The following is a 14666-nucleotide window of genomic DNA, read 5'->3' on the forward strand; positions in this document are numbered from 1 at the left end:
ACTGACAAGCATTAAGCATGTCACACAGCCCAAACATATAACATTTCAGGACACACCACACAGTTAACAACCACAGTGAAGTGTCAAAGCCCAAACATTCAACAGGACACTTACACAACACATTCAAATCAAACAGTCAGACAACATACAAGAACATATACCCCAGCCGGCATTGCTCCCTGCCTATTTTCCTACAGCTCACTATGTGTGCGCACACCTTTATTCACAAACTCTTCAACTTATACTCTTTTACCGAAGCTGCTACAGCTCGATTGGCCGAATACCCTTAGATCCTATTTCGGTGAATTTGACATCTGCCTTACATGTAACAGATTAGCGGTTTAGCAGTTTTAATTTAGTTTGAGTGAAGGAATTCATTTTATAGCAAAATCCGAAATCGTGAAGCACTCATGAAAGTAAGCTTATTCTCGGATTCCTGAAACTTTAGATTTGCTCTTTCTTTTACTGCAAAGTACAACGTTGTTTTTTTTGTTTAAATCTTTCTAGACATGGTAAATATGAACGACAAAGCAGTTTTAACATAGTTTGAGTGAAGGAATTCATTTTATAGATAAAATCCCAAGAGTCTGCAGAGAAAAGAGAGTGAATGCGAAGTAGACTTTAACACGGCTATGGGAGCGAGCCGAGTGTCGGCTAACCGGGAGAATTGCTTGAAAGAAACGCGACACCGAATGAGCGGTCAGAACAAAGCCTCAATACGGGATTCTCGTGGTGTTTTTGTTGCTGCCTTGTCTTTTGCATAAAAGACAAGGCAGCCATCGAATAGGGCCCGATTGTTCCTAGTTGGTCAGCCGAGGAGCAAGGGGGGGGGGAGCAAGCGTCTCAACCAAGCAAAGCTCACCATGGGGAAGGTGGCTATGCCAACTAGCCTGATGCCCTGCTCCCGCAGTGACGGATAATCGTACTCTGGTTTCTCTTCATAACGTACAAGTCTTTCGCCTTTTACTAAAGATTTCTGTGGAGAGCAGCACTAATGAGTTGTTTCTATTTTTGGCAGGCTTTACCTTTGCGGGTGAAGCCCTTTCTGTCTGTGCAAAAGAAATCTTCTTACTGTGCAGAGTGACTTCTCTGAGTAGAGTCGCCTTACTTGTTGTGACTGTGCCGATGTTCGAAGCTGGAGTGCAAAGTTGTTGCTTGAATGGTGCTTGCTGGAGCGTGCGGGAGTGCAAAGTTATACCATTTAAAAGGGCTGAAGAGTGCTCAGTGCAGCGGGTGGGCGACACTCTGGCCACCTTGAAAACCGAGGTTACATCCACTACCAGGGGCAGCCCAAGTTCTGCCGCAAGTGTGGTGAGCATGGGCACCTGGTTGAGGCTTGTACCAAGGTGTTATGTGGGAAGAGCAGAGAAATTGGGCAAACTTTTGGAGAGTGTCCAAATGGCAGGAAATGTAATCTCTGTGGAGAATTAAATCACCTCTTCAGAGATTGCCCTAAATCTTTTGCCAACAAATTAAAGACGGTAAAGCCACAGTCAAGCCAACAAAGAGAAGGACCAAAGGTGGCAGTTGGTGAACAAAGTGAAGAGGTTGACCCAATAAATTCAAACTTCCCGCCAAAAGCTTGGATTGGAAGTGAGGAGCAAAAAGGGGAGGGGCCTGTAGAGGCCTCACCACTCAGTGTTGAAGTCTGTGAGAATTCACAGGCAGAGGGTGGAGCTACGCTAAATGAGGAGGAAGAGCAGACAGGTGAGTCTAGTGAAGATACTCACCTCCCCGAAGGTCAACAGCCGAAGAGGACGGCATCTGAGCCTCTGATTCCCCAGTGGTATCAGAGAAGAGGGGAAGGGTTAGGTCCCTTTCAGACAGTTCTTCAGTGGAAGAACCTAGAGTCTTCCCCTCCGACTCACCAAATGAGGTCTCCTTTTTAACTTCAGCTCTGCAATCAACCCCCAGGGACTCAAAGTTAAATGCAACATTGCGTCAGAGGCCAACACCGAGAGTCCGAAAAGGAAATATAGATCACCCTACTCACTTTTCACCTAAAGAAATGAAGGAAGAGCTAGTTTCCCAAGAAATAACCTGTGTGTAATTTGTTTTGATAACTTAGAAAAACGAAAATGACATACCTACTTTCCTTTATGCTTTTAATGGTTCTCACCTTCTCAACACTAAATGTGAGAAGTGTGAAATCAAAGACAAGAGCCCAGAGTATTTTATCCTTCTTAGACTCCATAAAATCAGATGTGTTTTTAATACAAGAATGTGTACTACCTTTTTTAAAAAACCATAGACAATGGGAGGAAATGTGGCCCCATTTATCGATATGGAGTGGCTCAAATCAAAATAAAAATGATGGTGTGGCCATTCTAATTAAAAATCCGCATGTTCTGGTGAAAGGTAGCACAATGGTGAGAGACGGATGGGCACTTTTAGCACACTTGAATTTTATGGGGCAAGACTTTAACCTCTTAAATATTTATGGTTTCAATGGAAAAAATGAAAGGTATGACCTTTTAGAAGATATACAGCTTTACATGCTAGGGCAAGTACCTTTAGTTGTAGGAGGGGATTTTAACTGTATCTTGAGCAGGAAAGATAGAAAAAGAGCAGGGGTAGATTTTAAAGTGGATAAGACTTCGATTTTACTTCAGGGCATATGCAGGGATTTTAAGCTTACTGACTGTTTTAAAACCATGCATCCCAGAGAGGAGGGCTTCACCTGGTTTAGTCATGATGGCACCAGAGCCTCTCGCATTGATTATTTCTTTACTAGAGATTGCCCACCCACTGATGTTAGATTAACCCCTGTTTTCTTTTCAGACCACCTTATGCTCTCCTGCACCCTTTCACCCCCTTCTGGTGTGACGGTAGGAAGTGGTCTGTGGAAACTCAACTGTTCCCTGTTGGAGGATGAAATCATAGTCAGTCAGTACAGGGAATGTTATAAAGAGTGGCAGACCCTTCAAGACCTCTACGAAACACATGCACAATGGTGGGAAATGGTGAAGGAAACGACCCAGACTTTTTTTAAACAGCAAGGTAAACGTAAAAAAAGGAAAGAGAATAGATGTATGATGGGACTACATAAACGCTTACAGCGCTACTTTAAACTAAATCAGTGTGGCATAGACTTTAAAGAAGAAATCAAATATGTCAAAAAGGAAATGTCAGTTTTAGCAGAAATAAAGAGTAAAGGAATTTTTGTAAGAAGCAGGGAGCAGGAAATTGAGGAAGGTGAAAAAGAAAGAAAGTTATAAATAAAAAGGAGTGTATTCAAAATCTAAAAAGAGAAGATGGGTTTTTAACAAAATCCACACAAGAGATGATTGAAACTGTACATACCTTTTATAGTAACATGTACAAAGAGAAACCAGTGCACTTGGAAACATCGGCAGAAATCTTAAAATTTGTTGACAAAACCGTAAAAGAGAATGCACACTTGACACAGAATTTTACTGCTTTAGAGTTAAAAAAATGCCTAACAGGTTTTAAGAGAAGTCGAGCTCCGGGTTTAGACGGGCTTCCTGCAGAATTCTATCTGACCTATTGGGACCTTTTATCATGAGACATTTTAGATGTTTTTAAAGATTTTGAAAAACTCGACCGACTGCCTGACAGTTTTAGAGTGGGAATAGTGACTCTACTTTATAAAAAAAATGATAAGACTGACCTAAAGAATTGGAGGCCCATCACACTTTTAAACTTTGACTCTAAACTTTTTAGCAAGGTTTTAGCGACACGGATGTCCTCTGTTTTAGAGGAGGTAATTCACCCAGACCAAGCTTGTGCCATCTCAGGGAGACAACTCACCGACAGCCTCGTACTGATTCGAGACATCATTGATTACGCTAGAGACAGAAACACCCGGCTTGTCATCTTAAATTTAGACTTTGATCGGGTCTCGCATCAATATCTCTTTCAGGTGTTGCAGCCATCGAAAAGGGCCCGATTGTTCCTACTTGGTGAGCTTTGCTTGGTTGAGACGCTTGCCCCCCCCCCCTGCTCCTCGGCTGACCAAGTAGAAACAATCTATTCGATGGCTGCCTTGTCTTTTACTCTGTGCAAAAGACAAGGCAGCCACAAACACCACGGGAACACCGTATTGAGGCTTTGTTCTGACCACTCATTCGGTGTCGCGTTTCTTTCAAGCAATTCTCCCGGTTAGCCCGCACTCGGCTCGCTCCCAGAGCCGTGTTAAAGTCCACTTCGCATTCACTCTCTTTTCTCAGCAGATTAAAAGAAAGTTTCATCTTGGGCTCCCTGAAACTTCCATCCTGCACCACTGTTTGCTTTTTCAGTAGAGCAGAGGAGAGCGCACCGTTCCCAGCGGCACTGCAGTACCGGGTCGAGGCTTGGAGTGAACGGAGCAAGCTTCTTTTTCAACTCCTATTCTTAAAAATCCATTTAATATGTTGTCCTCGTATAGAGGACATATTAAACTGATAAGAACAGATACTATCGTGCTTCACGATCGTGCTTCACGATTTCGGATTTTGCTATAAAATGAATTCCTTCACTCAAACTAAATTAAAACTGCTAAACCGCTAATCTGTTACATGTAAGGCAGATGTCAAATTCACCGAAATAGGATCTAAGGGTATTCGGCCAATCGAGCTGTAGCAGCTTCGGTAAAAGAGTATAAGTTGAAGAGTTTGTGAATAAAGGTGTGCGCACACATAGTGAGCTGTAGGAAAATAGGCAGGGAGCAATGCCGGCTGGGGTATATGTTCTTGTATGTTGTCTGACTGTTTGATTTGAATGTGTTGTGTAAGTGTCCTGTTGAATGTTTGGGCTTTGACACTTCACTGTGGTTGTTAACTGTGTGGTGTGTCCTGAAATGTTATATGTTTGGGCTGTGTGACATGCTTAATGCTTGTCAGTAGCTACCCACTTATTCATATATAGCAACTGACAACATAAGAAGTCTGGACATACTTTGATAGTAGTTGTAGAAGTATCCTTATTGATAATAGATAAACTAATTCATAGTGATAGAACAGTAGATGAACAGGTGCCTGCCCATGTCTCACGAAAATAAAATGGGTGTATGATTGCTGACGGCAGAGCAATACTGCCAAACTTATGAGTTCTTGTGGCAAACTTGATTCAGTGTCTTGACGTGTATACGCTGTTTCGCTGACTTGATTGTCACAAGAAACAAAGTGTGTTTGATAAGATCCGACCATTTTATTACGGGAGGATCAGTATGTATGGATTCTGATGTGACTGATAAACCCATTCGTATCTTAAGCATAATCTAATACGTGAGACAACGCCCTGGCACACAATCAAAAAAAAAAAGAGAGAGCGGTTTTGTGTCCCCACAGTCCATAATGTAGAAAAGAGAGAAAAAAGCCTTTCTGATTCGGTGTGTGTGCTCATAGTGCAGAGTGTAGAGAAAAGAGAGAAAAGAAAGCCGTTTTTGTGTCACGGGTGTTGTGACTTACACACACACATTTCTGAATTGAGAAAAGAAATTATTTTAGAGGAAGCAGTAGAGTTTAGATCCCACATTTGTTGATAGGCATTCATATATTTCTTCACTTCTGATGAAGTTTCAACAATAAACAACAAACTTTGTATTATGAGAAAGAACCAGACTCATTCTTCAGGAATCCGAAAATAAGCACGAATTCGGATTCTCCTATAAAACGAATTAATTAACTCAAACCAAGTTAAGACTGCCTTGTCCTTCATATTTATTCATGTCTAATCAAGTTTCAACGATAAACAACGTTGTACTTTGTAGAATGAGAAAGAACTTCTTCAGCAATCTCTCGACATATGACGAAGTACAGATTTTGCTAGAAAATTAATTCCTTCTATCAGCCTGACTTAAAACTATTTGTCCTCCTTATTTATCCACTTCAAATCAAGTTTCAACAAATAAAAAGATGTTGTAGTTTGAGAAAGTACAACTTAATCTTCAGCAATCAGTATAAAAAGAGGTGCAAATGCCAACCATACATACCTAAAAGGTTGAGCGGAAGTATTCAGCTACAAGTAGGTGTGAATGTTCGACTATAATTTGTAAAAAGCGGGTAAGAAAAGGTTCGAATGCCCGACTATATATTAACAAAAGCGGGAGGAGAGGTCTTCGGATGAGAGTGGGTGAGAATTTCCAACCATAATCTATAAAATACGGTGAAAAAAAATATGTGAATGCCTCATAGAACACTAAAAGCGGAAGTGTTCGGCTGCAAGAAGGTGTGAATGTCCGACTATATTTGGTGAAAAGCAGGTGAAGCAAGGTCTGAATGCCCAACCTTACATCATCAAAAGCGAGATCAGAGGTGTTTGGCTGCAAGAAGGCCATAGTTTTCCAAAAGCGGGTAAGGTGCGAATGTCCGACTAAATATCAACAAAATTTTGGGCGGAGGTCTTCGGATGCAAGTGGGTGTGAATATTCCACCATACAAGTATGGTGGAGAGGAAGCTGTGAATAGCCGACCATAGTTTGGAAAAAGCGGGTAAGAAAAGGTTTGAATGCCCGAACATACACCATCAAAAGAGGGAGAGGAGGTGTTCCGCAGTACGAAGGTGTGAATGTCCGACCATAGTTGGTAAAAAGCGGGTAAGAAAAGGTTAAAATACCCGACTGTACACAATCAATAGCGGGAGCGGATGTGTTCGGCTACAAGAAGATGTGAAAGTCCGACCATGGTTTGGAAAAAGCGGGTAAGAAAAGGTGCGAATGTCCGACAATGTATGATCAAAAGAGAGAGCGGAGGTTTTCGGATACAAGAAGGTTTGAATGTCCCACCATAGTTTGTAAAAAGCGGGTAAGAAAAGGTTCGAATGCCCGACTATACACCATCAAAAGCGGGAGCAGAGGTGTTCCGCTGTAAGACGGTGTGAATGTCCGACCATAGTTGGTAAAAAGCGGGTAAGAAAAGGTTAAAATACCCGACTGTACACAATCAATAGCGGGAGCGGAGTTGTTCGGCTACAAGAAGGTGTGAAAGTCCGACCATGGTTTGTAAAAACCGGGAAGAAAAGGCTCGAAAGCCCGACTATACACCATCAAAAAGAAGGTTTGAATGTCCATCAATAATTGCTTTAAAACAAGAAAGTAAATTTTTGAATATCAAACCGCACATGATCATAAGCGGGAGAGGAGGTGTTCGGCTGCAAGAAGGTGTGAATGTCCACCCATAATTCATGAAAAATGGGTAAAAAAAGGTGCGAATGCCTAACAATACATTATCAAAAGCAGGTGTGAATGTCAGATCATAATTTGTAAAAAGCTGATGAGAAAGGGTGAGAATGCCCGACTATACACCATCAAATGCGGGAGCGGAGGTGTTCGGCTCTGAGTAGGTGTGAATGTCCGACCATAATTGCTGAAGAATGTGTTAGAAAAGGTAAGAATGCTGGACCATACATCATCAAAAGCGGGAGAGGTGGTGTTCGGCTGCAAAAAGGTGTGACTGTTCGACTAAAGTTTGTAAAAAGTGGGTAAGACAAGGTGCGAATGCCTGACAATGTATGATCAAAAGCGGGAGCGGAGGTGTTCAGCTGCAAGAAGGTCTACATGTCCATCAATAATTGCTAGAAAACATGAAAGAAACTTTTCGAAAATTAAACCGCACATGATCATAAGTGGGATAGGAGGTGTTCAGCTGCAAGGTGTGAATGTCCACCCATAATTCCTGAAAAATGGGCAAAAAAAAGGTGTGAATGCCCAACCATACATCATCAAAAGCAGGAGTGGAAGTGTTCGGCTACAAGAAGGTGTGAACGTCCAACCAAAATATGTAAAAAGAAGTTAAGAAAAGGTTCGAATATCCAACCAAACATAATCAAAAGCGGGAGCAGAGCTGTTCGACTGCAAGTAGGTGTGAATGTCAGATCATAATTTGCAAAAAGCTGATGAGAAAGGGTGAGAATGCCCGACTATACATCATCAAATGCGGGAGCGGAGTTGTTCGGCTGCAAGAAGGTGTGAATGTCCGACTATATTTGGTGAAAAGCAGGTGAAGCAAGGTCTGAATGCCCAATCTTACATCATCAAAAGCGAGATCAGAGGTGTTTGGCTGCAAGAAGGCCATAGTTTGCCAAAAGCGGGTAAGCTGCGAATGACCGACTAAATATCAACAAAAGTGGGGGCGGAGGTCTTCGGATGCAAGTGGGTGTGAATATCCCACCATACAAGTATGGTGGAGAGGAAGCTGTGAATGGCCGACCATACATAATCAAAACAGGGAGCGGAGGTGTTCTGCTGTAAGAAGGTGTGAATGTCCAACCATAGTTGGTAAAAAGCGGGTAAGAAAAGGTTAAAATACCCGACTGTACACAATCAATAGCGGGAGCGGAGTTGTTCGGCTACTAAAAGGTGTGAAAGTCCGACCATGGTTTGTAAAAAGCGGGTAAGAAAAGGTGCGAATGCCCGACAATGTATGATCAAAAGAGGGAGTGGAGGTTTTCGGCTGCAAGAAGGTCTGAATGTCCAACCATAATTTGTAAAAACCGGGGAAGAAAAGGCTCGAAAGCCCGACTATACACCATCAAAAGTGGGAGCGGAGGTGTTCAGCTGCAAGACGGTCTAAATGTCCATCAATAATTGCTAGAAAACATGAAAGAAAATTTTCGAAAATCAAACCACACATGATCATAAGTGGGAGAGGAGGTGTTCAGCTGCAAGAAGGTGTGAATGTCCACCCATAATACCTGAAAAATGGGTAAAAAAAAAGGTGCGAATGCCCAACCATACATCATCAAAAGCAGGAGTGCATGTGTTCGGCTACAAGAAGGTGTGAACGTCCAACCAAAGTTTGTAAAAAGCAGTTAAGAAAAGGTTCAAATATCCAACCATACATAATCAAAAGCGGGAGCAGAGCTGTTCGACTGCAAATAGGTGTGAATTTCAGATCATAATTTGCAAAAAGCTGATGAGAAAGGGTGAGAATGCCCGACTATACACCATCAAATGCGGGAGCGGAGTTGTTCGGCTGTGAGCAGGTGTGAATGTCCATTAATAATTGCTTTAAAACATGAAAGAAAATTTTCGAATATCAAACCTTACATGATCATTAGCGGGAGAGGAGGTGTTCAGCTGCAAGAAGATGTGAATATCCACCCATAATTACTGAAAAATGGGTAGGAAAAGATGCGAATGTCCAACCATAAATCATCAAAAGCAGGAGTGGAGTTGTTCAGCTACAAGAAGGTATGAAAGTCCAACCATGGTTTGTAAAAAGCGGGTAAGAGAAGGTTCGAATACCCGAATATATACCATCAAAAGCGGAAGCGGGGGTGTTCGGCTGCAAGAAGGTGTGAACGTCCGACCAAAGTTTGTAAAATGCAGTTAAGAAAAGGTTTGAATATCCAACCGAACATAATCAAAAGCGGGAGCAGAGCTGTTCGACTGCAAGTAGGTGTGAATGTCAGATCATAATTGCTGAAAAATGTGATAGAAAAGACTAGAATGCCGGACAATACATCATCAAAAGCGGGAGAGGTGGTTTTTCGGCTGCAAGTAGGTGTGAATGTCCAGCCATAATTACTCACAAACGGGGGAAGAAAAGGTACTATTTCCAGACCACACATGATCAAAACAGGGAATGGAGGTGGTTCAGCTGCAAGGTGTGAATGTCTGACTAAAGTTTGTAAAAACCGTGTAAGACAAGGGGCGAATGCCCGACAATGTATGATCAAAAGAGGGAGCGGAGGTTTTCGGCTGCAAGGTCTGAATGTCCAACCATAATTTGTAAAAATCGGGGAAGAAAAGGCTCGAAAGCCCGACTATACACCATCAAAAGCGGGAGCAGAGGTGTTCAGGTGCAAGAAGGTCTGAATGTCCGACCAATAATTACTGAAAAATGGGTAAGAAAAGGTGCGAATGCCAAATCATACATCATCAAAAGCAGGAGTGGATGTGTTCGGCTACAAGAAGGTTTGAATGTCCAACCATAGTAAGTAATAGGTGGGTAAGAAAAGGCTCGAATGCCCGACTATACATCATCAAAAGCGGAAGCGGAGGTGTTCGGCTGCAAGACGGTGTGAACGTCCAACCAAAGTTTGTAAAAAACAATAAGAAAATGTTCGGATATCCAACCAAACATAATCAAAAGCGGGAGCAGAGCTGTTCGACTTCAAGTAGGTGTGAATATCAGATCATAATTTGCAAAATGCTGATGAGAAAGGGTGAGAATGCCCGACTATACACTATCAAATGTGGGAGCGGAGGTGTTCGTCTGTGAGTAGGTGTGAATGTCCGACCATAATTGCTGAAAAATGTGTTAGAAAAGGTAAGAATGCCGGACCATATATCATCAAAAGCGGGAGAGGTTGTGTTCGGCTGCAAGAAGGTGTGAATGTCCAGCCATAATTACTCACAAACGGGTAAGAAAAGGTACTATTGCCAGACCATATATGATCAAAACAGGGAGCGGAGGTGGTTCAGCTGCAAGAAGGTTTGAATGTCCGACTAAAGTTTGTAAAAAGCGGGTAAGACAAGGTGTAAATGCCCGACAATGTATGATCAAAAGAGGAGCGGAGGTTTTCGGCTGCAAGAAGGTCTGAATGTCCACCCATAATTACTGAAAAATGGGTAAGAAAAGGTGCGAAAGCCCAACCGCACATGATCATAAGTGGATGAGAAGGTGTTCGACTGCAAGTAGGTGTGAATGTAAGATCATAATTTGTAAAAAGCGGGTAAGAAAAGGTAAGAATGCCCAACCATAAATTATCAAAAGCGGCAGCAGAGTTTCGGCTGGTATTTATCAATGTCTAGATAGATTTCAACAAAAAACAACGCTGTACTTTGCAGTAAAAGAAAGTGCAAATCAAAAGTTTTAGGAATCCGAGAATAAGCTTATTTTCATGAGTTCTGCACGATTTGGGATTTTATGTATAAAATGAATTCCTTCACGCAAACTAAGTTAACACTGCTTTGTCCTTCATATGTACCCATTTCTACATATATTTCAAGCATAAACTTCCTCATATTACCCTGAATGAGAAAGAGCCACACTTGTGATTAAGCCATACCTCCCTTTTGAGGAGTTCTGCATGATTTGGGATTTTATCTATAAAATTAATTCCTTCACTCAAACTATGTTAAAACGGCTTTTACCTTCATATATATCAATGTCTCGATAGATTTAAACAAAAAAAACAACGTTGTACTTTGCAATAAAAGAAAGAGCAAATCAAAAGTTTTAGGAATCCGAGAATAAGCTTATTTTCATGAGTTCTGCACGATTTCGGATTTTATGTATAAAATGAATTCATTCACTCAAACCAAGTTAAAACTGCTTTTTCCTTCATATTTATCAATGTCTAGATCGACTTCAACAAAGAACAACATTGTATTTTGCAGTAGAAGAAAGAGCAAAACTGAAGGATCAGGAATCCGAGAATAAGCTTCTTTTCATACGTTCTGCATGATTTGGGATTTTATGTATAAAATGAATTCCTTCACGCAAACTAAGTTAACACTGCTTTGTCCTTCATATGTACCCATTTCTACATATATTTCAAGCATAAACTTCCTCATACTACCCTGAATGAGAAAGAACCACACTTGTGATTAAGCCATACGCCCCTTTTGAGGAGTTCTGCATGATTTGGGATTTTATCTATAAAATCAATTCCTTCACTCAAACTATGTTAAAACGGCTTTTACCTTCATATTTATCAATGTCTCGATAGATTTAAACAAAAAAACAACGTTGTACTTTGCAGTAAAAGAAAGAGCCAATCAAAAGTTTTAGGAATCCGAGAATAAGCTTATTTTCATGAGTTCTGCACGATTTCGGATTTTATGTATAAAATGAATTCATTCACTCAAACCAAGTTAAAACTGCTTTTTCCTTCATATTTATCAATGTCTAGATCGACTTAAACAAAGAACAACATTGTATTTTGCAGTAGAAGAAAGAGCAACACTGAAGGATCAGGAATCCGAGAATAAGCTTATTTTCTTATGGGCAAGAGGGAACTGCTTTGTCCTTCATATTTATCAATGTGTAGATGGATTTCAACTTCTTCTACTGCAAAGTCCAATGTTTTTCTTTGTTGAAGTCGATCTAGACATTGATGAATATGGAAGGACAAAGCAGTTTTAACTTGGTTTGAGCAAAGCAATTCATTTTATAGCAAAATCCGAAATCGTGCCGAACGCATGAAAGCAGGCTTATACTCGGATTCCTGAAACTTTAGATTTGCTCTTTCTTTTACTGCAAAGTACAACGTTGTTTTTTTGTTTAAATATTTCTAGACATGGTAAATATGAAGGACAAATCAGTTTTAACATAGTTTGAGTGAAGTAATGCATTTTATAAGCAAAATCCCAAATCATGCAGAACTCACGAAATGCTTTTTCTCGCTTTTCACTGCTTTTTACAAACTTTGGTCGGACGTTCACACCTTCTTGCATCCGAACACCTCCGCTTCCGCTTTTGATGATGTATATTCGGGCATTCGAACCTTTTTTTACCCGCTTTTTACAAACCATTGTCGGACTTTCACACCTTCTTGCAGCCGAACACCACCTCTCCCACTTTTGATGATGTATGGTCCAGTATTCTTACCTTTTCTAACACATTTTTCAGCAATTACGTTCGGACATTCACACCTACTCACAGCTGGACACCTCCGCTCCCGCTTTTGATCATACAATGTCGGGACATCGCTCCTTGTCTTACCAGCTTTTTACAAACTTTAGTCGAACATTCACACCTTCTTGCAGCTGAACACCTCCACTCCCGCTTTTGATGATGTATAGTCGGGCTTTCGAGCCTTTTCTTACCCGGTTTTTACAAATTATGGATGGACATTCAGACCTTGCAGCCGAACACCTCCGCTCTCTCTTTTGATCATACATTGTTGGGCATTCGCACCTTGTCTTACCCGCTTTTTACAAACTATAGTCAGACATTCACACCTTGCAGCTGAACCTCCGCTCCCTGTTTTGATCATGTATGGTCTGGCAATACTACCTTTTCTTCCCCCGTTTGTGAGTAATTATGGCTGGACATTCACACCTACTTGCAGTCGAACAGCTCTGCTCCCGCTTTTGATTATGTTTGGTTGGATATTCGAACCTTTTCTTAACTGCTTTTTACAAACCATGGTCGGACTTTCACACCTTCTTGTAGCCGAACAACTCCGCTCCCGCTATTGATTGTGTACAGTCGGGTATTTTAACCTTTTCTTACCCGCTTTTTACCAACTATGGTCGGACATTCACACCGTCTTACAGCGGAACACCTCCGCTCCCGCTTTTTATGGTGTATAGTCGGGCATTCGAACCTTTTCTTACCCGCTATTTACAAACTATGGCAGGACATTCAAACCTTCGTGAATTCGAAAACCTCCGCTCACTCTTTTGATCATACATTGTCGGACATTCGCACCTTTTCTTACCCGCTTTTTACAAACCATGGTCGGACTGTCACACCTTCTTGTAGCCGAACACATCCGCTCCCGCTATTGATTGTGTACAGTCGGGTATTTTAACCTTTTCTTACCCGCTTTATACCAACTATTGTTGGACATTCAGACCGTCTTACAGCGGAACACCTCCGCTCCCTCTTTTGATGGTGTATGTTCGGGCATTCGAACCTTTTCTTACCCGCATTTTACGAACTATGGTCGGACATTCAAACCTTCTTTTAGCCGAACACATCCACTCCTGCTTTTGATGATGTATGGTTGAGCATTCGCACCTTTTCTTACCCATTTTTTACAAACTATGGTCGGACATTCACACCTTCTTGCAGCTGAACACCTCCTCTCCCGCTTATGATGATGTGTGGTTTGATATTCGAAAATTTTCTTTCATGTTTTCTAGCAATTATTGATGGACATTCAGACCTTCTTGCAGCTGAACACCTCCGCTCCCGCTTTTGATGATGTATAGTCGGGCTTTCGAGCCTTTTCTTCCCCGGTTTTTACAAAATTATTGTTGGACATTCAGACCTTCTTGCAGCCGAAAACCTCCGCTCCCTCTTTTGATCATACATTGTCGGGCATTCGCACCTACTCTTACCCGCTTTTTACAAACCAGGGTCGGACTTTCACATCTTTTAGTAGCCGAACAACTCCGCTCCCGCTATTGATTGTGTACAGTCGGGTATTTTCACCTTTTCTTACCCGCTTTTTACCAACTATGGTCAGACATTCACACCTTCTTACAGTGGAACACCTCCGCTCCCTCTTTTGATGGTGTATGTTCGGGCATTCGAACCTTTTCTTACCCGCTTTTTACAAACTATGGTCGGACATTAAAACCTTCTTGTAGCCGAACACATCCACTCCTGCTTTTGATTATGTATGGTTGGGCATTCGTACCTTTTCTTACCCATTTTGCAGTAATTATGGGTGGACATTCACACCTTTTTGCATTTTAACACCTCCTCTCCCGCTTATGATCATGTGCGGTTTGATATTCGAAAATTCTCTTCCATGTTTTCTAGCAATTATTGATGGACATTCAGACCTTCTTGCAGCTGAACACCTCCGCTCCAGCTGTTGATGGTGTATAGTCGGGCTTTCGAGCCTTTTCTTCCCAGATTTTTACAAATTATGGATGGACATTCAGACCTTCTTTCAGCCGAAAACCTCCGCTCCCTCTTTTGATCATACATTGTCGGGCATTCGCACCTTTTCTTACCCGCTTTTTACAATTCATGGTCGGACTTTCACACCTTTTAGTAGCGGAACAACTCTGCTCCCGCTATTGATTGTGTACAATAGGG

The 14666-nt window shown here is 41.6% G+C and overlaps 1 non-coding gene and 1 pseudogene across 1 annotated transcript; one reads left to right on the forward strand and one right to left on the reverse strand.

The window, feature by feature from the left end:
• The first annotated feature begins 922 nt into the window (after window positions 1-922).
• Window positions 923-1036, forward strand: LOC140317244 (U5 spliceosomal RNA). The gene has a single exon (XR_011917575.1). It is a non-coding gene; the product is annotated as a U5 spliceosomal RNA (small nuclear RNA).
• Window positions 1037-4268: 3232 nt separating this feature from the next.
• Window positions 4269-4439, reverse strand: LOC140317166 (U2 spliceosomal RNA; annotated as a pseudogene).
• Between the last annotated feature and the right edge of the window lie 10227 nt (window positions 4440-14666).

This window comes from Leuresthes tenuis, unplaced genomic scaffold, assembly GCF_036924035.1.
Source record: "Leuresthes tenuis unplaced genomic scaffold, fLeuTen1.0.hap1 SCAF_10, whole genome shotgun sequence".
Classification (NCBI taxonomy): domain Eukaryota; kingdom Metazoa; phylum Chordata; class Actinopteri; order Atheriniformes; family Atherinopsidae; genus Leuresthes; species Leuresthes tenuis.